Raw genomic sequence first — 24,434 nt, 5'->3', positions numbered from 1 at the left:
AAACTCAGAACCTGTGCCGATAATTCCCGAACAAAGAATTTTGGGAATAACCACTTTACAAACCCTTGAAGACATTCAAGCACGAGTAAAACAAGTCCTGGACTCTTCAGCCTTGCAGGATTGGATCAAAAAGGGGTCTAACTTTTCAGTCAAAGATGGCTTACCTTACTTCCAAGGACGCTTATTTTTGCCAGAAAAGGAATTGCAAGAACTGGTTATTTCCCGTCATCATGACACCCTGATGGAAGGACATCCTGGCATTGCCAAAACTGAGGAAAAGGTTAGACGACAATTCTGGTGGCCTTCCTGGCGAAAGGATATTAAATGTTTCGTGATGTCCTGTGGAGTTTGTGCCCAAAACAAAGGTCAAAAGACAAGACCCGCCGGTCTTCTTCAGCCCTTAGACATTCCACCAGCACCTTGGCACACCCTGTCACTAGATTTTATCACTGACCTGCCCTCTTGTAATGGTTACAATACTATTCTGGTCGTGGTGGATTTATTTTCCAAAATGGCCCACTTTATTCCGTTGAAAGGATTACCTTCAGCCTTTGTTCTTGCCAAGGAATTCCTCGAGAATATCATCCGTTTGCATGGATTCCCGTCCATACTAGTCTCCGATCGGGGAAGCCAGTTTATTTCTCATTTTTGGAAAAAGTGTTGTCAGCTGGCACAAATCGACGTAAGACTCTCGACCAGCCACCACCCACAGACCGATGGTCAGACGGAGAGAATGAACCAGACCCTTGAACAATTTCTACGATGTATGTTGCACCAATCGGAGGGTAATTGGAAGGATATTCTGTGGGTGGCTGAATATGCTTATAATAACTCGATACACTCTGGAATGGTCAAAGCCCCTTTTTTACCCTAAATGGACATCACCCTCGTACTTCAGACTTGGACTCACCTTCGAGCCTTGAAATGCCCGCAGTGGATCATTTGCGTTCTACGATAACTCAAGCCTTCAAGGATGCAACTGCACATTTGCAACATGCGAAAGAGAAATACAAAAAGAATGCGGATCTACATCGAAAGGAGGCGCCTCCGTACCAAATTGGGGATCAAGTATGGTTGGCTACCAAACACTTATCGCTCAAGGGACCTCGAACTTTTAATCCAAGGTATTTAGGCCCTTACTCAATCAAAGCTATAATTAACTCAGTAGCAGTCAAGCTCGATCTACCAGCCAACATGCGGATTCACCCCGTTTTTCATGTGTCACTTTTGAAACCAGTACAACCAGGAACCAGATTAATAAAGCGACCAGACCCAATCCTGATAGATGGAGAGCCAGAATTCGAAGTAAAGAACATTTTGGACTCCAAAATCTTAAAATCAAAGCTTTTCTATCTAATTGACTGGAAAGGGTACGGGCCTCAGGAAAGGTCTTGGGAACCCAGTGATCACGTACATGCACCTCGGCTGGTAAAAAGGTGCCATCGGAATTTCCCAAACAAACCGAAACCTCCAGAAGGAACGACCTTGGGAGGGGCCTTGGGGGGGAGTGCTGTCATGATGCCTACCCCCCGAGCATCAGGCCAGGCCCAGCACCCCCGGAAGCAGGCATCATGCCCTCGGGTAAAAGCCCAGCGGCCCCTTATAGGGACGCTTTGGACTCAGTCCTGGCGCCTTTGGCGCCAGGCTCATTTTGGACATCAGTCCTGGCGCCATAGGCGCCAGGCTCATAAAGGGAGGTGTTTTGTGCACTTACCTGATGCAGACCATGCTGCACGCTTCAGGCCTCCCTGAGACCTGAAAGGGACTATTTTTTCATAGGGACTATTTTTTCACTCGGGCGTGGCCAGGGAAGGATACATACCTAGTTGGGGAAGGATACATACCTGGGACTTCTTTGGAGGCTATTTAAGCCACGCCCAGACAGCAGCTCATGCTTCGCGTTGTTCTGCTTCCTGCAGCTTAATGCTCACCGTGTCTGCTCCTGCTCCTGGACTGCAGCCACGCCCGTCTTGAACCTGGAAGACCTGCAAGGAAGGAAGAGAAGAGAAAGGTGAAAACCATGGATTATTTCAAGCTTCTTACCTCATCCGGAATCTTCTCGCCAGCATCCCTGAAGGAAGACTTCAATTTAAAAGCATCGCGTTGCTCACTGCAGCGCCACGCTTCACTCACCTGTCCTGTCCTCGAGACATCTCCCGGCTCCATCGCGGCTGTCAGCATCGGACGCCACATCTCTGCACCTAGGGGAGAGAGGAAGAAACAAAAGGTGAGCAGAAGGACACACAGAAGGAAAGCCTGATTAACAGCCATAATACTTACCGGCTTTTCTTCCACATTTCGGGTCGGCGCCGCCCCGTTGGCAGGTACCGTACCCCGGCCCCTATGGGGAAAGGACTAGAGACATTTCAGAGGAATGATAAGGACATCTAGAGGGATCGCCCTCATTACTACTCACCTCGGCAGGTTAACCCCTCGACGCATCGCCTTCATTCTGCACCTGAAATAAAGGACAGATCACAGGTGAGAAAGACAGCATAAAGGGGGCCTCACTTGAACTTTGAACTTTCATACTTACGGCGCATCGCTCAGGAAAGTCAAGTGGATTTTGCAAGCGCCATTCTGAAAACCAGTGAAGTAACTGGACGAACGCGCGCCCCTGCACCAGAAGCAGGATGGAGAGTTCAACCTTCCAAACCATAAGGTGAGCTTAAACCGGGTTTGGAGGAATAGAGAGGAACGGAGGGGGTAAGGGGGGAGCTAGCACACCATTCTGCAGACTGTTAATCCCCTTTCTCATCTGCAGAAGGATATTCCTACGGGCCAAGGAAGCACGATTTGGAGGTCCTGTCCAATTGGTGTTCCGGGTCCTGCGCATCACGCTAGAAGAGGCTGCATTAATCCAGACTAGATCAGCGCCCCCGTGGGAACCAGGTGGGCGTTACAGAACGCGAAGCCTCCCTACAAATTCCCACCCAGGCGCTATGGAAACTTCTGAGACTGACCAACTGGCCCAACTACTGGGGGAATTACGGGCCGAGGTACACGCCGCTCGTCAAGAGACTAATGCCCTCAGAAGAGAAGTGATTGTAACAAGGGAAAGGACTGATGACCTGGCTAGACAGCTTTTGCAAGGTCAAGCTGGACAAACTCCTTTACCCGGTTCCGGGGGGAACCCCACTCCTGTGGTTTCCAGTAACCCTGTGCTGATTAATGTACCTGCAAACATGCCGCTGGCCCCACCCGAACGCTTTGCTGGGGACCCCAAACAATTCGCCGTATTCATGAATCAGTGTCGTTTGCACTTCCTATGCAGACCAGGGGCCTTCCCTAATGATCAGACGAAGGTAGCCTTTGTGTTGTCATATCTCAGCTGCTGTGCTGCCGATTGGTCAGTCCCACTGGTAACTCAAGATGACCCGATTCTTCCTGATTTTCAAGGATTTCAAACAAGCATGGAAAGGTTATTTGCTCGACATTCCCAGGGACAGGCTCTGGATGACGAACTTCTATCTCTGCGACAGGGCAATCAAGACCTTCTATCCTACATTGCAACCTTCAATAGACTAATTGTGGAAACTGGTTGGCCAGAGGATAAAAGAATCACGTTATTCTATCGAGGTCTACGCGGAGAACTTAAAGATGTCCTGGCACAAGTTGTAAATCCGCCCCAAGAATGCACTGAATATATAGACTTAGTGGTCCAGTTCGATCACAGGCTGCAAAACAGAAAAGCAGATCGGTCCAAGTTTGAAACCCGGGTGTGGGCCAAAACCCACGCTAACCCCAAGGGGGCTGATGCCTCGGAGCCTATGCAAATCGGAGGAGTTAAAGGACCCCTAACTCAAAAAGAACGGGAAAGAAGACGACAGATGCAATTATGCCTTTATTGTGGGTCCTCAGGACACTTTCTACGAGATTGCCCTGTTAAGCCGCCCAAGAAGGTGGTAGGAGCCGCTGATAAAATCCATGGAAACTCTGTATCGGGAAACGACCACGCCCGGCAAGCGTAGGGGTCCGCTTGCCGAGCTTGAAAACTAACTCTCAGACCTCGCATTTCATTGTGCCAATGGTCCTCATAGATCCGGAACAGCCAAAACGGTTGCATACTATAAAGGCATACATCGATAGCGGGGCTATAGGAAAATATGTGGATCGAGAATTGGTCTCTAGGATAAACCTCCCTCTGGGTCCTAAAACCAGCAAAGATGTCATCACCACTGTAGATGGAACCGAAATTGCCTCTGGACCGGTAACACATTCCACATCTGAGGTGACACTTGTAGGTCCGGATGGCCATCGGGAGGCAGTTGTGTTTGATTTGATCAAGGCTCCACAGTTTCAGCTTATTGTCGGAGTCCCTTGGTTAGAGACACATAATCCTCGAATTGATTGGCGAGCGAAGAGAATAACCTTCCCGGATTGTGCACAAACCTGCTACCCAGAAAATCCAAAGATTAATCTAGCATCAGTAACCTCTGTCCCCTTGCAACTACCTCCAAAGTACCAACACTTTCAGGACGTCTTCCAAAAGGAACAGGCCAACACGTTACCTCCCCACAGATCGTACGATTGCCAAATCGATCTGGTGCCCGGTGCACAACCCCCTTGTAGCAGGATTTATGCCCTTACTGAACCTGAGAATCTGCATTTGAGACAATATTTAGAACAATACCTCGCCAATGGTTTCATTCGCCCGTCAAAGTCCCCGGCATCTTCAGCTTTGTTCTTCGTGCCTAAAAAAGAGGGCGACCTTAGGACTTGTATCGATTACCGCGCATTGAACCAGATAACTGTTAAAAATCGTTACCCTCTGCCTCTGATCCCTGAACTCCTTGACCAGGTGAAGGACGCTTGTGTATACACCAAGTTAGATCTCCGGGGGGCTTATCATCTGGTACGAGTAAAAGAAGGCGACGAATGGAAAACGGCCTTCCGTACAAAATATGGACTATTCGAATACCAGGTGATGCCTTACGGGTTGTGCAACGCGCCTACTGCCTTCCAATTCTTCATGAATGATGTCCTTCGGGAACTCATCGATGTCTGTGTTATCGTGTATATCGATGACATTCTTGTGTACTCCTCTTCGGAATCTGATCACAGAAAACATGTCAGGGCCGTCCTAGAGAAACTGCGCCAGCACAAACTGTTTGCCAAGCTGGAAAAATGTGTTTTCCATACCACCGAGGTTGAGTTTCTCGGATTCATCCTGACACCTAAAGGGGTCCGAATGGATTCACGGAAAGTGGATACCATCCTCAAATGCCCATCACCTAGTTCAGTGAAAGGTGTCCAAAGCATGCTTGGTTTTGCCAACTTTTATCGCAGGTTTATGCAGGAGTTTGCACGTGTGGTGCAACCCATCACTGCACTATTGCGAAAAAATAAACGTTTTGAATGGACCGAGGAAGCCGAACAGGCCTTTCAGGAGTTGAAAGCTAAGTTCACGTCCGCACCTATTTTGAAGCACCCGCGTCCTGATCTCCCATATATAGTCGAAACCGACACGTCCAGCTTAGCCATGGGAGCTGTCCTGTCTCAGAGAGACCCTGAAACCAACCGACTGCACCCCGTAGAATTTTGGTCCAGAAAGTTCTCACCGCCGGAGATAAATTATGCGATTACCGATAAGGAACTATTAGCCATTAAGTCCGCCTTTAAGGCTTGGCGGCATTATCTCCTCGGCGCCCGGCATACCATCACGGTGATCACTGATCACCGAAATTTACAATATTTAAAAACTGCCAAGGCCCAATCGTCTCGACAGCTCCGATGGGCTTTGTTCTTTGCTGAGTTCGATTTTGTAATCACCTACCGCCCCGGTTCTAAGAATGATAAGGCGGACGCTCTATCCCGAATTGGAATGGAAGAAATAGACACAAACTCAGAACCTGTGCCGATAATTCCCGAACAAAGAATTTTGGGAATAACCACTTTACAAACCCTTGAAGACATTCAAGCACGAGTAAAACAAGTCCTGGACTCTTCAGCCTTGCAGGATTGGATCAAAAAGGGGTCTAACTTTTCAGTCAAAGATGGCTTACCTTACTTCCAAGGACGCTTATTTTTGCCAGAAAAGGAATTGCAAGAACTGGTTATTTCCCGTCATCATGACACCCTGATGGAAGGACATCCTGGCATTGCCAAAACTGAGGAAAAGGTTAGACGACAATTCTGGTGGCCTTCCTGGCGAAAGGATATTAAATGTTTCGTGATGTCCTGTGGAGTTTGTGCCCAAAACAAAGGTCAAAAGACAAGACCCGCCGGTCTTCTTCAGCCCTTAGACATTCCACCAGCACCTTGGCACACCCTGTCACTAGATTTTATCACTGACCTGCCCTCTTGTAATGGTTACAATACTATTCTGGTCGTGGTGGATTTATTTTCCAAAATGGCCCACTTTATTCCGTTGAAAGGATTACCTTCAGCCTTTGTTCTTGCCAAGGAATTCCTCGAGAATATCATCCGTTTGCATGGATTCCCGTCCATACTAGTCTCCGATCGGGGAAGCCAGTTTATTTCTCATTTTTGGAAAAAGTGTTGTCAGCTGGCACAAATCGACGTAAGACTCTCGACCAGCCACCACCCACAGACCGATGGTCAGACGGAGAGAATGAACCAGACCCTTGAACAATTTCTACGATGTATGTTGCACCAATCGGAGGGTAATTGGAAGGATATTCTGTGGGTGGCTGAATATGCTTATAATAACTCGATACACTCTGGAATGGTCAAAGCCCCTTTTTTACCCTAAATGGACATCACCCTCGTACTTCAGACTTGGACTCACCTTCGAGCCTTGAAATGCCCGCAGTGGATCATTTGCGTTCTACGATAACTCAAGCCTTCAAGGATGCAACTGCACATTTGCAACATGCGAAAGAGAAATACAAAAAGAATGCGGATCTACATCGAAAGGAGGCGCCTCCGTACCAAATTGGGGATCAAGTATGGTTGGCTACCAAACACTTATCGCTCAAGGGACCTCGAACTTTTAATCCAAGGTATTTAGGCCCTTACTCAATCAAAGCTATAATTAACTCAGTAGCAGTCAAGCTCGATCTACCAGCCAACATGCGGATTCACCCCGTTTTTCATGTGTCACTTTTGAAACCAGTACAACCAGGAACCAGATTAATAAAGCGACCAGACCCAATCCTGATAGATGGAGAGCCAGAATTCGAAGTAAAGAACATTTTGGACTCCAAAATCTTAAAATCAAAGCTTTTCTATCTAATTGACTGGAAAGGGTACGGGCCTCAGGAAAGGTCTTGGGAACCCAGTGATCACGTACATGCACCTCGGCTGGTAAAAAGGTGCCATCGGAATTTCCCAAACAAACCGAAACCTCCAGAAGGAACGACCTTGGGAGGGGCCTTGGGGGGGAGTGCTGTCATGATGCCTACCCCCCGAGCATCAGGCCAGGCCCAGCACCCCCGGAAGCAGGCATCATGCCCTCGGGTAAAAGCCCAGCGGCCCCTTATAGGGACGCTTTGGACTCAGTCCTGGCGCCTTTGGCGCCAGGCTCATTTTGGACATCAGTCCTGGCGCCATAGGCGCCAGGCTCATAAAGGGAGGTGTTTTGTGCACTTACCTGATGCAGACCATGCTGCACGCTTCAGGCCTCCCTGAGACCTGAAAGGGACTATTTTTTCATAGGGACTATTTTTTCACTCGGGCGTGGCCAGGGAAGGATACATACCTAGTTGGGGAAGGATACATACCTGGGACTTCTTTGGAGGCTATTTAAGCCACGCCCAGACAGCAGCTCATGCTTCGCGTTGTTCTGCTTCCTGCAGCTTAATGCTCACCGTGTCTGCTCCTGCTCCTGGACTGCAGCCACGCCCGTCTTGAACCTGGAAGACCTGCAAGGAAGGAAGAGAAGAGAAAGGTGAAAACCATGGATTATTTCAAGCTTCTTACCTCATCCGGAATCTTCTCGCCAGCATCCCTGAAGGAAGACTTCAATTTAAAAGCATCGCGTTGCTCACTGCAGCGCCACGCTTCACTCACCTGTCCTGTCCTCGAGACATCTCCTGGCTCCATCGCGGCTGTCAGCATCGGACGCCACATCTCTGCACCTAGGGGAGAGAGGAAGAAACAAAAGGTGAGCAGAAGGACACAGAAGGAAAGCCTGATTAACAGCCATAATACTTACCGGCTTTTCTTCCACATTTCGGGTCGGCGCCGTCCCGTTGGCAGGTACCGTACCCCTGCCCCTATGGGGAAAGGACTAGAGACATTTCAGAGGAATGATAAGGACATCTAGAGGGATCGCCCTCATTACTACTCACCTCGGCAGGTTAACCCCTCGACGCATCGCCTTCATTCTGCACCTGAAATAAAGGACAGATCACAGGTGAGAAAGACAGCATAAAGGGGGCCTCACTTGAACTTTGAACTTTCATACTTACGGCGCATCACTCAGGAAAGTCAAGTGGATTTTGCCAGCGCCATTCTGAAAACCAGTGAAGTAACTGGACGAACGCGCGCCCCTGCACCAGAAGCAGGATGGAGAGTTCAACCTTCCAAACCATAAGGTGAGCTTAAACCGGGTTTGGAGGAATAGAGAGGAACGGAGGGGGGAAGGGGGGAGCTAGCACACCATTCTGCAGACTGTTAATCCCCTTTCTCATCTGCAGAAGGATATTCCTACGGGCCAAGGAAGCACGATTTGGAGGTCCTGTCCAATCGGTGTTTCGGGTCCTGCGCATCACGCTAGAAGAGGCCGCATTAATCCAGACTAGATCAGCGCCCCCGTGGGAACCAGGTGGGCGTTACAGTAATGGTCTCTGTATGAGATAGACATTATGACCGAGAGGAGGTTGCAGTTTTTCACCTTAGTGGACCTAATTTGTCTTAGGGAGAGGGCGTCTTTACCTAGGAGGGTGACCCCCCGCCTCTGGCATCAGGTCTGTCACAACAAAAGATAGTATAGTTGGGTGGAGGGTAATAGATAGATAAGGGCCCGAGGTGGGGTGGAGCCAGGTTTCGGACACAGCAAGTTTATCCAAGTTATTCATAGCGATGAGGTACAGGATGTCGAGGGAGTGTGCTTGAATGGATCTGGCATTGACTGGCACACATAGTAGCCTGGGGCCCTCTGTAATCGGTGCAGTAGTGTTGAAGCTGGATGTTAGGGTGATTTATGTCAGACGAGGTTGTGAGGGTGGCACATGGGTTTCTTTGGGTGATGAGGCAGGATCTGAGGATGGCGGTAATGAGGTGGCCTTAGATGAGTGATTGGTGTTGGGCAATGGTGAGCAGGGCATGCTGTGAGTATCTTTGGTTTGTGAGCACGAAGGCGTGCTCTGGGAAGTTTCATGTGCTGTAGTACCGTTTGCTAAGGCTGAGGCTGAGGGCTGTTGGTGCGTAGGCTTAGGTTAAGAATTAGGATAGACAAGGGAGGAGTGAGGGCTGGAGGGTTGCGCCCCCTGGGAGGCGTTGTTTTTGCAGTGCTGCAAGTTCTTGCACCTCGATGCTGAGGTTGAGTATAGGCGTGTACTGCCTTGAGGGAGAGGACCTTGGTGGCATGGGAGTGGGGTTGGGGGTGGTGCAGGGTCAGTATGGCGAGGATGGCAGTGTCATGTTATGCATGGCTGTGTGTCGCGTGATTCCACAGTCAGTGGATGGATACATGGGCACTGCTGTAGTAGGACTGGATGGCAGCGGGTGGTGCTATGTCAGGCCGCTAGGCCTCTGTCTTACTGGGTGTGCAGTGAGGAGGGAAGGAGGGTGTGCGGGGCTCTGTGCGCTCACAGGGTTTGTAGTTAGGGTTGGGGTAGTGTGTGTGATGGGTACGGCAACTTAGCCGGGCATTTCTCGCATAGGTAGGCAATGGGGCATGATGTGGTTGGAGCAGTGTTCTTGTGCTGAGAAACCGTAGCCTATTAGCTGCAGTGGGAATCATGACGAGGGTAACGGTGCTAACGATAATGGGCATAGACATAGAATGGTGCCTGGGAGTGCGAGTAGCGGCACAGCAGATCTTGATAGGCAGACCCCAAGTGTGTAACTTGAGGAGGAAGGATTTTGGCTTTATTGCAGTGTGGGCACGATCGAGGACAGGCAGAAAAGGGGTGGCGAAGTAGCGCACACAGTATGGTAGTACATAACTGGATTTTTTAGCATGCAATGGGCATTTACAGGCTTTGGCAGGGCCAGACAGGGATCACTGGAGCAAACCTTCCCTATTCTAGAGCATGAGTTTTCTCAGAGGCAGATGAGGGACCCTAGTCGTCTATGAGCCAGCTATAGGAAGGTCAGTATGCAGTTCAGATGCAGGAAGGTCAGAGTTCCAGAGGATATCCCATCGAACAAGTAAGTATTAGCTTCAGAGTTAGCTGAAAGTGTTCTGGAACTTCACAGAAGGCTCACTTATATGCATTCCGTCATTATGCCTGGGCGAACGGTATGGGTGAACTCCCAAATACAAGAAGCACCTATTCTGTCAAACAGGATAGACACAAGCCTTAAGGTAAATATTACCCAAGCCAACACAGTACCTCGGCAGAAACGAAGAGCTGCGGGATGTACTTCTTCACACTGCAGCAGCACAGGACCCAGTCCCTGGAATATCGGTCTGGTGATGAAAGAAACAGACACTGGATGGGAACTTGCAGAAGCAGTCGACAGAAGAGGCTTCCAATAAAGGATTCTTCAAAGCTTCTCGTGTTCTCGTGGCACTGTGGTTTTGGTGCCCTTTTACAGGAACCAGATGAAGAACGAATATTGCCAGTCAGATTCTCTTCACTGTCTTTGTCCAGCACTCTGGTGAGGGGACTTCAGGAATTCAAATCATGTCTCTGGAGGTCCAACAGGAGTCCCGCAAAGTTCCTGCAGGAATCGGACTTCGGAAGATGTTGCAATGCACTCAGGCTCAAGGTCCCCTGGTATTGGCGATTTGCAGCCAAGCAAGGTCACAGCATGTCAGGGGATGGCTCGCTTTGCAGGTCTTCTGATGACTAGTGAGTCAAACTAGCCTCTGGGTAGGAATCATTGTCTTTGGGACCCCCAGGTCAATTGGAGGTGAGGGTTACATCAGGCTCTGGTTACACAGCAGGGTCTTTAGTCACTGGTATTCCTTACATCCATCATTTCTTCATCTTCCTCTTTGGATTCAGGTCCAGTGGTCGACTTATCAGCAGATTCCAGATTCAGAGACTTTATCAGGAACCCAAGCACAACTTCTGCAAACTCTCCCTGCAGTTTACAGAAAGGGGATGGCTGTCTAATCAGGACTCCCAGCTCCCCAGTAAGAACTGGATCCTTTCAGGCAGACTGGAAGACAAAGGGCTGCATAGTTTTGGACTCCTCTCTTTGCTTCCTGCCTTCACAGACACTCTGGAGCCTCAGATGGAAACACAAAGGGTTCCCACTAAAGACGAAACTTCAATCTAGACCTCCCCCACATAGGACAGCAGAAAAAGACCCAAGAAAGAACAAACATACTTAAAATGGCGAAAAAAGAAGGAGCCCACTATTCTAGCAGAATGGTGACCATCATTTGCATTACTGCGGCTGATTTGATAACCTGCAAGTAATATGACTAAAAATTAATTGAGGTATAACCACTGCCACCAGCCATTCAAGTTAGCTTGCCTTTGTAACAAAAATGTTACCAGGGCAGTGAGAAAGGGGATACAGTGTATCTCCCCAGCACTCCACATAAGGTGGGGTGTGCTGGTCTCACATATTAAATGTAAAGAGTATGTAAATTCCACTTTACTCCTGGGAACAGTAGTTCACCCGAGATGTCAAGAGAAATGAAAAAAGGGAAGCCCAAAGGCAACCCAGCACCACTGCATTTTAAATGCTGTGGGCTCCCATTGGGAAATACCAAAAGCCCAAATGTTATAGGGAACTATACATCCATACACACACTATAGAGAGACATATAAATGTCACCCATAAAAAGAGTAAATGCCTAGGTGAGAGGGGAAAAAGATTCACACTCTCCTAGGAACAAGGGCAAACAATCAACAAGTCCAGCAAAACGTTCTGGGGTTGAAACAGGTAAGGAAGATTATTCATATAATTGACAATCTTACCTAACATGCAACGACCTGTTGCTTCCCAGCTAGGCGTGTGTTTTATATATCGCACACATACACACATATCTATATAATGAAAATTGATCTTAAGGTGCAACAAGAAAAAAAAAGACATATTAAAAAAGACAATACAAAGTGTTTTACTTACTTTTTTCTAATGAGGATAAGGATGGCGTGGGAATGAGGCCATGGATTGTTTCAGTTTTCTGAGGGAATAACAAAAGAAGTGCATCAGTAAAAAAGAGCTGAGGGCCTGGATTTTGCTATGCATGTGTGACAGGTTTCACTTTAGCACCAGAACATGAAGTACAGTTTGGGAGGAGGCAGTTTAGCATATGAACATATATTTTGCATGAAAGAAGCACTTCTATTATCATTATTAGGGTACCATTTGTGTAAAAGTGACGTTTAGACACTGCATGCATAGTTTTCACTTGTGAACTAATACAAAATAGATCATGTGTTAGGTTGTGTTATTTCTTTTGTGGAGCGCTTTGTTACCTCCTTAGACAGTTTCCTACCGATAATAATGTAGTGTCATGTGTCAATATAACTTGCTACGAGTGCCTAGGAGAGGTTGGTTTTTAAAGACGTCCTAAAGTTCACTAAGCGCATTCCACAATCTAGCAGCACACACTGCGCGTTCCAGGGGCTCTTTCGAATGTTAACCCAACGAATCACTGCTGAGTCTAAGGATCTGCCAGGTCTATATGTTGGCCATGTCTGAAGCAGAAAGCATGGTCCAATGCCACCCCAGGCTTGAGGAGCCATAGAGAGGGATGCATGTAAACTTAGGTCTACTCTTCACTGGCAAGCAGTATGCAGTTTAATCAGTTGCCGAGCAGCTGGACTCTGTAATCCTTTCAGACGTCCAATCAGATATTTTGGAAGGTGCGTATAGGCGCTATATGCATAGTTCGAATGGAGATCACGAGTGCAGTTGGCAAGGACACTGCTGGAGAAATCAATGAAAGGAAACCTTATTTTCAGAAGAAAAAGGTTTTCACTTGGACACTGACCTGCAGGATTTTAATAAGTCGCCATCAATTAATTCTCCCAGGTTCCTCATCTGGGAACAAAGATAAGTCAGCCATTTTCACTGGTCACCCCAATATCTCAGTTTTCATTGGATTGGTTTTCAGTCTGTTCTTATGCATTCATGTTTTCAAGGCCAGCGAACAGAGTGAAAAAATACAAATGAGGAGGGTCCATGCTGTTGAATTAAAAAAGCTGCGGTGTGTCATCAGTGTTAATATGCTCAGTTGGCATCAAAGAATATTATCGGTTGTAGTAGTGGAATGATAAAGTCGAAGGGCTGACAGTATGTAGCCACAATGGACATTGCATTCAAGAGGCCAGGATTCAGAGGTACAGGGTGCAAGGGAAGCGAGCAGTGTTGGACTGATAATCAGAAGTAGAGCCTGCTGCAACCAGTGTCCCAAAGTATTAAAAGATCTATTTCATATGAGATGGTGTCAAAGGTGGCAAACAGATCAAGGCGCGCCAGAGCTCCTGTGCCACATTGGTCTACTTGCCTCTTCAAATCATCCACAATAGTGGTGATAAGAGCCTCTGCTCCATGTAGAGGGTGATAACCTGCATGCAGCGGATTCAATAAGTTGTTGCACTGCGTCCCTTTCAATAGGTGTGGCCATACACAGCAATTGTGAAAGGGCACAAAGGATTTCCAACTCTTCAGAGTCAGCTGTTGGTTTTTTATAGAGGGGAATAACAGCAACTTTCAATTGCTCTGGCAAACTACTAGTCTTTGAAGAGTCGTTCAGTATTTCAAATAAGACATTTGAAACAACACTGTTCAAAGAACTAGCTTAAAAAAGTGTAGTCGACCAGTGATCTCTAGGTGAGCTAGCGGGTTTACTGGTTGAGATTTGAGATGAGGGTAACCAGGGGGGGGCGCTGTTGCGCTCATTGCTGTATGTCGCACTGAGCACGTGCTCCACAGTCAGCCGAGGCCCAAAACGGGAAAAAGCACTAAATACAGCATGATTTTCGCCAGAGCTAGAAGGAGAGGTGGCTGAAAATGTGAACCACCTGTGTATGAAAAATCGCAGAGGTTCGTGTGGTGGATCCAGAGATACACTGTGTGTTCTGCACTCTGAGTGGTGGGCCTTCAGAGCTCGACGAGACGCGAGGTAGAACACAGCATTCAACGGACAGAACTCAGGGGAGACTCTAACCTGGACCGTAGCCCTAACCCTGCACTAGCAGCAGGAGCGAGACAAGAGAAGTTCCGGACACCGGCTGTTGAATCGAAGGGAGGAAGGCGCTCGCTCTGGCACCACAGGATAGCTGCGCTGGCGCTCCGGTGAAAGGAACCGTCGAACGCTAGCGGGAAGAATAGCCTAACTAGGCCGGCCATCAGACGCTCCTGTATGGACCTTTCCACGGCCATTGCCCAAAACAACTGAAGACAGCAGCCCAGCAGACCCAGCGAACGCCACAGCGGTGATACCGGGTATGTCGCATCGTGGAGGTGGAGCACTGCACTGTGGGGTCGGGGAAACTGCAAGATAGGACGAGAGCGGCAATACCCTTGCCCCGACACCAGCTGGGCTTGCGGACCCCGTACCCCCTCCCCAACAACCCAGCCTGACCGTAAAGACAGCAGACTTAACAACAGCCAGATATATTTCAAATAAAAAGGACCAGATATCCGCTGAGTGCAATCTGCAATAACCCTGGCATCCGTCCATTCGCATCCCAACTTATCCATAGCTCATTCCCTTTTTCCCCAGAAAAACGTAGAATGAGACATTTTTGTTTTTTGGCATAAAGGGCCGCAGATTTATTCCACAATAACACAAACCAAAACCACACTGCACACTTTTGTGGAAAAAATACTCATAAAATGCGGCGACTGCTCCGTGTCCAAAATACCCTGCTTCCCCCTTTCTTTCCCCAGGTGCCCAGAATAGGCCCAACTCTCTCCACCTTTGCGTCCGAGCCTCTCCTGCCCCTGCAGGCGCTCCTGGGCGGGGAAAGTGTCGTTTCCTTGGGGGAAGCTGAGCCCTAATTGTTCCTCCCAGACGCCCCTGCTGCTTAGGCTCCCAAGGGGTGCTGGGTCTGAGAAGATCAAAGACCCTTCTTGCTTTCTCCTGGCTCATCCGGAGTCTGTCTCATGTGTTTGTTCGGCCAAACACTGCCACGCCACGAGTGGGTTACCGCCCACCCTGGCTCCCCCCTTCCTCCTACATTTCCAGGATTTTTGTGCAGATATTCCAAAAGAAGAGATCCATGCCCAATGGGGTCAAGTGCACCCCATCCTTGAGGAAGTACTCAGGGGATTTCAGATTGATCAGGCCATGCCTGACCTGCACAAAGCCCCTGCCCCTGCAGAACTTTGCCATTGCGCAGTTCAGCTTCCTCCTGGATTTCTCCACTGCTGCGTGATTATCTGCACCCCTCCATTCCGGCCTCGGGGTGATCTTTGACCAAACAATTTCTGTTTCTCCCAGTTCTCCTGCTAGCTCCTGCAATGAGAACATCATTTCCTGTATCAGAGCCCCCCTCCCCAAGCTTGTCAGATTGTTACCCCCTAACTGGGTAACCAGTATGTCTGGCTTTTGTTCGATGCTCAACAATCTGTGCACATACCTCTGCAGCTGTGCCCATTTCATACCCGGCACCCCGTGCCAACCTACCCTGAACTCACCCACTGTCAATTTTTCTTGTTCATCTGTCCAGCTTGCCCCTGCCCTAGACACAAAAGAGTGTCCTACCACCCATACCGATTTCCTCCTTCTCCGGGCAGGTGCTGGTGAAAAAATAAGGAAAACACTTAACCTCACATTTTATCGGGCCTGATATATCTCTTGTAACAACCAGATTTTCACCTCCTAATCTGCTTGATTGCCACTTCCCCCATGCCAACAGCTGCCGCAGATATGGCAGCACCAATCCAGAATGAGTGCGTCCCAAAGACCCCTTTCGTTTCCCCGATACCTCCTAACGCCAGCTCCATCACTCTTTTAAACTGAAAGCGACTTAGAGCTGAACCATCCTGGTGGATGAGTAGCGGAGCTTCCTTTACCGAGGGGGGCCTCAACTTGAGGTATCCTGACACCGCCCTGACTGGGCATATCATGCTTCCTGTGATGGGCTGCAATGACAGTGTGCACCCCTTGCCTTCCTGATCCGTCTTTGAGCTTTTTAGCCATAACGTCACTTGTAGCTCTGAACAGTGCACATCCTGCATTTGCAAAAATCTTGTCCCCTTTGCACCTTTGTTCTCTAATACCAGTTCGCCTACCCTGAATGCCCCAAAGAAGGCTAACATAAAAGCTGCTTTAAACAAGGCCCCCTCGTAATCCCCGTGGCAAATTTGCCCCAGGCAAACCACCACTTTCTGCAGCTTGACCACATCAATGGGCCTCCTGTCATCCCCTCTAGGTTTTACTTGTCTGGCCCACCCTCTCATCGCCATCCCAATATAAGTGGGATCATTCTCCCCCTTCAGCTTACAGAAGTGGGCGATAGCTGCTAGATGGTGCGCCATCCAAGACCTGGTTTTCCCTTCAGGTCAACCCCAGCCTACAAAGGCCCTTACCGGCGACTCCTGCTGGTTCACTCCTAGTACTTCTCGTTTGAAATTCAGGTACCGCTCCCAGCAAGCCTTATACCTCCTTGTTGTGCCTGGAGCCAGGGCCGTATGGATGAGGGTACTCAGATTGCCCCAATCATGTCCCACCATTGAGTTTTGAATGGAGACATCACCTTCTCTGCTCCTGGGCAACTCTCTCGGCATTTCTCCCACTGTAAACGAGAGAGAGCATCAGCTGCCGTGTTCTGTACCCCCGGGGTGTGCCTGGCTCGTACCTCTATATTTCCCATCAGCATGCATCTCTGAAGCTCTTTTAGTGAACGCAAAACCCCTCTGCCACTAGCAGAACCTTGGTTAATGATTTGGACCACCGCTAAATTGTCCGACCAGAGCATGATTTTGCTGTTTGCCAGCTGTTCCTCCCACAGTTTAAATGCTACCACAATTGGGAAGAGCTCCAACAGCGTGATGTCCTTAGTGACCCCTTTCCGATGCCATTCCTCCGGCCAAGCCATACAACACCACTTGCTGTCAAGGATTGCCCCGAACCCCAATGCACCAGATGAATCTGTGAACAATCTGCGCCTGTCCTCACTGTTACCTTTGCTATGCCATATTAACACCCCATTAAAGTTGTCCAAAAATGTGTCCCACATGGCCAGGTCCTCACGCACCTCAGACCCTAACCTGACGTGTTGTCCTGCATGTTGCAGGCAGACTCTTTTCAATTCCACGCTCCTTGCGAACGTTTTGCCCACCGGGATGACTTTCCCTACAAAATTGAGAGAGCCCGCCAAGACCTGGAGCTCCCTCAGTGTTGCCTTCTTCTTGCATTTTAGCCCCTTGATGATCCCTTTCAGCTTTGTCACTTTGTCCTGTGGCAGCCTGCATTCCCCTTTCACAGAATCAATCTCTATCCCCAGAAAGGTAAGACAGGTCACTGGGCCCACTGTCTTCTCCCTGGCTAGCGGAACCCCCATAATCTTTATCAGCCTCTCGAATGCACCCATGAGGTTTTCACACTCCTTCGACCCCTTCCCCCCAATAAACAGAAAATCATCGAGGTAATGGACCACTGCCCCTTCGGGGCATTCTTGTTTTACTGTGAACTCCAGAAAGGAGCTAAATGCTTCAAAATAGGCACATGAGATGGCGCACCCCATTGGTAAACACTTATCGTAATAGTCAAGATTGTGTACCTTAAAACCCAATAAATGTTGACTTTCAGCATGAATGGGAAGCAACCTAAATGCTGATTCAATGTCAGACTTTCCCATAAGGGCTCCCCTCCCAGCTGCCCTCACCACCTCTACTGCATCCTCAAAAGAAGTATAATGCACTCTGGACCTTTCCTCGCTAATCCCATCATTGACTGACTCCCCTTTGGGAAACGAGAGGTGATGGATCAGACGACATTGCCCCTCCTCTTTCTTGGGCACCAAACCTAGGGGTGATACTACTAGGTTTGGCAATGGTAATTGCTTGAATGGCCCGGCTACCCTGCCCAGAGCCACTTCCTTGGCCACTTTCTGTGCCACCACTTCTGGCATCCCTAGCGCCGAGCTTAGGTTGCGCGCCTCTGTGCCCCCTCTTACTTCCGTACAAGGGATCCTGAACCCCCACCTGAAACCTTCCCACAACAATCTAGCATCCTCACAGTTATGATAAACATTCAACCACAGAGTCATTGCTTGCAAATTAATTGGGGTTGGTAGCCCGGTTTTAATCAATCCGTTACTTTTTTGTTTCAGGGGCGTTGACATACTGCTTCCAACCTCATTCCTTTTTTACCTTATTTTTCCCTTTTGGACTGCTCCTGCGCCTCCCTTTGCTGGCCGAGGTGCGGCGTTCCTTTCCGCTGCCTCCGCGAGGGTGCCTAAATCGGCAGGATTTACCAAAGGGACAACCTTCCTCTGAATTGACCCTGCAGCAGTCAGCTTGTCCCCCCTGGTAGCTGGCTCTGCTGTTCCAGGAGGAGTGCCCGCGAAAGGACGCCCTCCCCCGCCGGGTGAAACCCCCCCTACTCCTCCAAACCTGGGGCTTCTCTACAGTGGCTTTTTCGCTTCCTTCTCCTGTGAGCACAAATTTATCTAAAAACCCGCCCACATCCATTTCATCCCAGGATAGGGCTGGCCATACCTGCATTTTCAAGCGAAATGCCCGATTATATTGTAGCCACCCTTTGCCACCCCGCTTCAAATAAATATCCTGGATGTAATGACCATAAGCCAGCATTGCCAAAGCGTCCTGAGGGTATTTTTCTATCATTATTGAAGTATATACCAAAAATGCCTTTAACCAATTATGCATGGTAGCCTCTGTTTTAGGTGTCTCTTTATCCCTCTTCTCCCTTTCCTTCTCGGATAACTCTTTTAACCCATTTCCCAGTGGCACCATCCCCACCAGTTCAAGGATTTCTATGAATTCTTTCCTCCATACCCTTTCCTTGACTGACATTGGTATGTGCCAAGATAAAGAATTGACTGCCACCCTAACTGGGGCAAATCCCGGCATTGACATCCCATATTGCGTCATTGTCCCCCAGACGCCATCCTGTCCGACAATGGAACTAGGCCCTGGAGGTAACCCTGTGTTAGTCACGCCTTGCCCCCACCATGTGGGTGGTTGAGCTGCACCCCCTGCAGCTAAACTCTGCTGGTTCCCCAGGCCACCCCCAAATATCGAGCCTGTGCTGGTCACCGGTATGGGTTGTTGGCTTGGAGCAGCTTGCGGTGCAATGAGGTCCCCTGCAACCCCATTAGATACTGTGCCGACCGCTTGACTCGGTGGCTGCTGCATTCCCCCATTCAAACACATTGCCGTGGGCCACACCCCCAGCCCCTGGCTGTCTAACGTTGAAGGCCCTGCGCTGGAGAGGCTCCCTGATTGGTGTTCACTCCCTGGGCCCCCCACTCCTAGACCCGGTGCCAACCCTCTCTGTTGTAGTACCGCTTCCCCATCTCCCATATGGTTAAATGCATTGACGTTCCCGCTCAACAATTGACCATTGCCCCCGTTCCCCCAAGCTTGCATACATTGCATCACCATACCTCTCACAGCTTCCAAGGATGTGGGACCTTCTTCCCTCGCAGCCACCGGTCTGGTCGCAGGCGTGCTGGGTGCTCCCTGCTTCCTTGGTGCTTCCACAAGCTCAGGTGCCGGTATGGCCACAACCTCTTGTGTCCTTCCCTTGCTTCTTGCCCCGATCATTCTTGCTTTCTTGCTCCTAGCCGCCTGCTCCTTGCTCACCATGGCCTTTTGTGCCATAACTCTCCTCCTTTTTCCGGTCGGCTCCTCTTCTTCCTCCTCGTGCACCTCTCCTTCCAGCTCCTGCCTCTCCTCATTCTGAAACATCAGTCGAGATTCCGGGCACTCGCTTGTCCCAGGCTGTTCCTCATCAGGCTGTGTAGCCAAAGCCTCCATCCAATTGCAGCCGTGCTTGGCCACCACTAGTTTTGCCATTGAAATAAACGCCTCCAAATCCATGCTTGTAGCCAAAAATGCTTTGTCATGAGCTGTCTTTAGGCAATGCTTGCCTGTTTCCCTTGGCTGCCCGGGGCTATATGCTCAGTCCACCCGTGCCTCTCGTTGCAAAAGTGAAGTCTGAATGCCGTGCGCAGCCGCACTTGTTGCACACGTGTTTTCCCAGCCACGTGGGTCTGGTGCTGCCTGTGAGGCCGTAGGCAAAATGTCTGTTTTATTGCCCTTTGCTGCCCCACCGTTGTCCTCTGCTGCACACTCCTTGTTGTTTGGTGCCCCCAAAGTTCCCGCTCTGTTGCCATCTCAGAGAGAGGTCTTGCCGTCACCTGGCCGCTTTCTTTAGTGGCGCTCCGCTCGCCGGTTGCGGGCCCGGCTGCAACTCTGGTTGTTTCACCGCTCCCGAGTGCTACTCTGGCTGCCGCACTGTTCTTTCAGCTTCCTTCCCCCCAAGCGTCTCTAATCACATATCGGGAGCCGGCTGTTTGTGGCGATCTGCTCCGCGAGCAGCCGCGTCTCCGCTGCAGGGTTCTGGTCGCTGATGAAGGAGCAGCTGTGCTCTGCCGGTGTTGGGGAGTCTCTTCGACCGCCCCCACCTCCAGGTGACACGCAGCGGCTTCTCGCACCTGCTGCAGTGTTCCCTCCGACGGTCCTCTGGAGCCAAACGCCCGGGAGTCTTCTTCTCCTCCCGCCGGATGATGTTGCCTGATGCTGTTCTCTTCCTCCTTCCGGCAGCACGGTGCCCTTCCGACCGCCCCTTCCATACAGCAGATCTTCCTCTCCTCATGACGGCGCCGATTCCTCAGACTTCCTTGTTGCTTGTTGCTGCAAAGGTTCGTCCTCGCCGTGATGTAAACGAAAAGTTCCTTCCACGCCTCGTGGAAGCGTGTCCTTCGCGGTGGCTGGATGCTGCCTTCCTTGCAGCTCCTGCCTGCTATAAAGGGGGAAACCCCTCCTCTTTCTTTTGTCTGTCTTTCGCAGGCTTTCCCCGCGTTTCGCCGCGCTTCCCAGTTTGCCTGCATTTTTGCCACGTTGAGCACGGTGCCTCCCCCCTTCTCCAGAGAAGGGGAGATCAGGAAGGGGACACTGCCCGGGTTATCGGGGGTGCCTCCTCCATTTTGTGGTGCCTTGGTCGTCACCTTCATGCACGCAGGCGGGAACAATCGAGGGAACAAAGGAAAGCACGCATTTTTTAAAACAGGCGGGGCGATCCCCTCCCCTCCTTCCCCCATACTCGCAGACAAGCCCTCCAGAGTCATATATTCATCTTTTCGATCTCAACACAGGGGCAGCCCGGACAGCAACGTTCCCTGTGGCTAACCTTGAAGCGCACGGCAAGATTACAGCAAGGCAGGCTGCCTTACGTGAGCCATGTCCCTGGTGCTAAAACCCCTGGGCAGGAATAAAGGACACAAGGGAGGGAAGCAGCCAGGTGGCCCCCATTGACCGACCAATATGTGAACCCAACTCAGTACTGCAGGTCCCAAGGTCTACAACACTAACGACGTGCAACCGACGCGGAAGCACAGAGTAACGGCATAGCAAGAGATCCAAAAGTAAAGACCCACAGGTGGTCACACTCGGGGCATGAAATAAGGCAGCAACACAGTCCAAAGCGAGATATCGCTCAACAACACTGGCCCAGTGCACAGTTTCACTGACCGACACCACAGGGCAGGACAAACGCACTACTGATAGTGGCGCACGAGTTACATCATTGGGGTAGCCACAGACAAACGGAACACAATAAAAACATACCCATCCCTGGAGAGAGAGGACCGAATATCTGAATACAGAGACACATGAGAAACAAACACACAGATACAGAGCACATTTGTAATGACCCCAATATTAATAGAAAGCGTGAGTGTGGCACATACCGCAACATTCTGATCACTGTCACCGACTGAAGGGGCGCAAAGCGAGGAAACTGCTATGGAAGTGTACGCAGCTGCAGTACATACTCAACTCACATAAGGGCGATCTGCATACTGGTGGACAAACGCCCATGCATCCTACGATCGGCAACTGCAGAGAGATGTGAGGGGCATGCGAGATTGTGTGAGACTGCATGGGCCTGAAGCCTCATGATCAACTGGTACCCCGGAAAACCGCACCATAGGAACACAGCTGAAGCGAGAGCATCCTAGTTTGATGACTGAAAGACAAACAAGCAGCCCCTAGCGTAAATAGCCCATTTACAGCTGAAGTAGGGCTACAACACAACCCAGCCTGCTAGGCCTGGAGGCCTGCCCCCAGACAACACTATCGCCCAGGTTGCCCACGCATTTAGTTACATCAAGAGGGCAGGCCACAGGTGGACAACATAGACCAGTGGTCCGCCCAGCTAACTAACCAGATACACTGGACAAAGAAAACACTGAGGGCTGGATATGGTAGTTGCCGGGGGCACGACTCTCAGAATTGATTGCAATCTGATCAATTACAGGGAAGATCAATTGGCAACGATTGTAAGCACCCCAGCGTCGTCGGAAAGAGAATCCATTACAGAGACTGTAGTAAGACTCACTACCTAGGGGGTGATACCTAAGAAGAGAAAAGGAGCCATTGAAAAGTTCACGACTGCAGTCGCCAAGACACCTGCATAAGCAATACTTGCCCCGATCAGACAGTGAAGCCCATACCAACCACCACGAAACTGGCCATGGACCCTCAAGCGGTCTTCACATCCATGCAGCAAGGCTTCGCTGCACTGAACGCCAGACTAGACCGAATCAACTCGAATGTTACCACGATTAGAAACTAACTCGAGAAAGCCACGACCCGTGCACTGAGGCCGAAGTGCGGATCAGCACAACGGAAGATACACTAGATACACTTCGCAACACAGTAACAGAAATAGCAAAGGACCTGGGAACGGTGAAGCTCAAGTGTGAGGATTTGGAGGCGAGATCTTACCGCAACAATTTGCGCATAGGTGGGGTCCCCGAGGACGCGCTGAAGGGCCCCATGGAACTTGCAGTGGAGGGGCTACTTAAAGAACTGTTGGGGGATCCTGGCTGGTTACCCATGTTCGTCGTTTACCGGGCGCACAGATCCCTGGAGCCACGTCCCAAACCTGGTGCCTTTCCCCTACCTATCATAGCCAGGCTGATGAACTAAAGGTACAGGGATCTGGCGCTACGAGCGGCAACGCACAAACAGGAACTAAAGCCAATGTCATCCGAATCTTCCCCAACTACACAATGGCGGTCAAGGACCGCCATTTTTTTCACCTTTCTGGAAGAAGCTGCCACGTTTGTGGAGGCAAACATTCCGACACTTCCCAAACAACTTCCCGGCTCCAAGGAAAACAGTGCAAGCATGTCATTAACAAATGACCAAGATGGCTAAGGCAATGAATCGGACATCGGATAGAGTAATAATGGATGCAAGGCCACACCACATTGATGACAATCATAGATCACCACACAGTAGAACCAAAAAAGGCCTCATTTTTTATTATGTGTCCAAGTAACGCAACATGATAGAAGATTTAAGGGCAGACATGTCAGGAACCCGGCCTCTCGGCTGCCACTCATAAATCTGTATGGCCCAAATGTAGATAACCCAGACTATTACTCCGAACTCTACCAGACATGTGCCAAGTACCCCACAGCACATATAATCAGTGGGGGCAACTTCAACACAATATTGGATACTGTTGGGTGTCCTGACCCACGTTTGAGCTATCATGCTGCAACATTTGGTGCTGTGGGCTTAGAAAATCCAAGATGGCCAAAAAGCCCACAAGTGCGCCAGAATCCGGGAGAACCACGCAGTTTGTGCGCACACCAAAATGGTTACCTCACTTGCCACCCACCAGTGTAAAGAAAGATCTTTGTTAACAAAATCCACTGTTACTGATGTCAAAAAGTTGCTGAAATCGCGGCTCACCGGACCACTTTAAAGATTCAACCCTTTTGTGGGGTTCCACATAACCATTTTACTGTAAGGAGCCACATCAAAACAATGTTAAGCAAGGATTATTTACTACCATGTAAGAACCATTCCTGTTTGGAATGCATTAATCCAAGAAAGATCCCAAAAATGGATGCAGTACCAACAAAATCCTCAAGGCGGCGCTAGCGGTCTAAACTCTGACAGGAGAACTAAGTGCAGTTGCTGACAAAGGGATTTGACTCAGCTGACTTCAAAGGCTGCATTTTAATTAAAAATTAGCCACCTGCTGTTCCCAGAGGCCAGAAGCTTGGGAAACCCTCTCACCTCAAGAGATTCACACCACAGCCCAGGATATCACATGGTCATAATAACCAAATGCAAAGTGACCCCCTGGTCTGCTGACCTCAACCTCCTGGAGACCACACAATAGGCTATTGCACTTGAATAGAATATGTTGATTTTGACTGTTTCCTGTCAAC

At 49.7% G+C, this 24,434-nt stretch overlaps 1 protein-coding gene across 1 annotated transcript in view; it reads right to left on the bottom strand.

Annotated features, from left to right (window-relative positions):
- Nucleotides 1–24,434, bottom strand: part of LOC138453476 (filaggrin-like) — a 481,467-nt gene that overhangs the window by 261,370 nt on the left and 195,663 nt on the right. Inside the window, exon 2 of the mRNA XM_069606371.1 lies at nt 12,163–12,220. The gene's annotated coding sequence lies outside the window, so the exon portion shown is untranslated. The remainder of the gene's footprint in view (nt 1–12,162; nt 12,221–24,434) is intronic.

Source organism: Ambystoma mexicanum, chromosome 4p (genome assembly GCF_040938575.1).
Source record: "Ambystoma mexicanum isolate Mex_15411 chromosome 4p, UKY_AmexF1_1, whole genome shotgun sequence".
In the NCBI taxonomy this organism is placed as follows: Eukaryota; Metazoa; Chordata; class Amphibia; order Caudata; family Ambystomatidae; genus Ambystoma; species Ambystoma mexicanum.
This window is presented reverse-complemented; position numbering and strand designations above follow the sequence as displayed.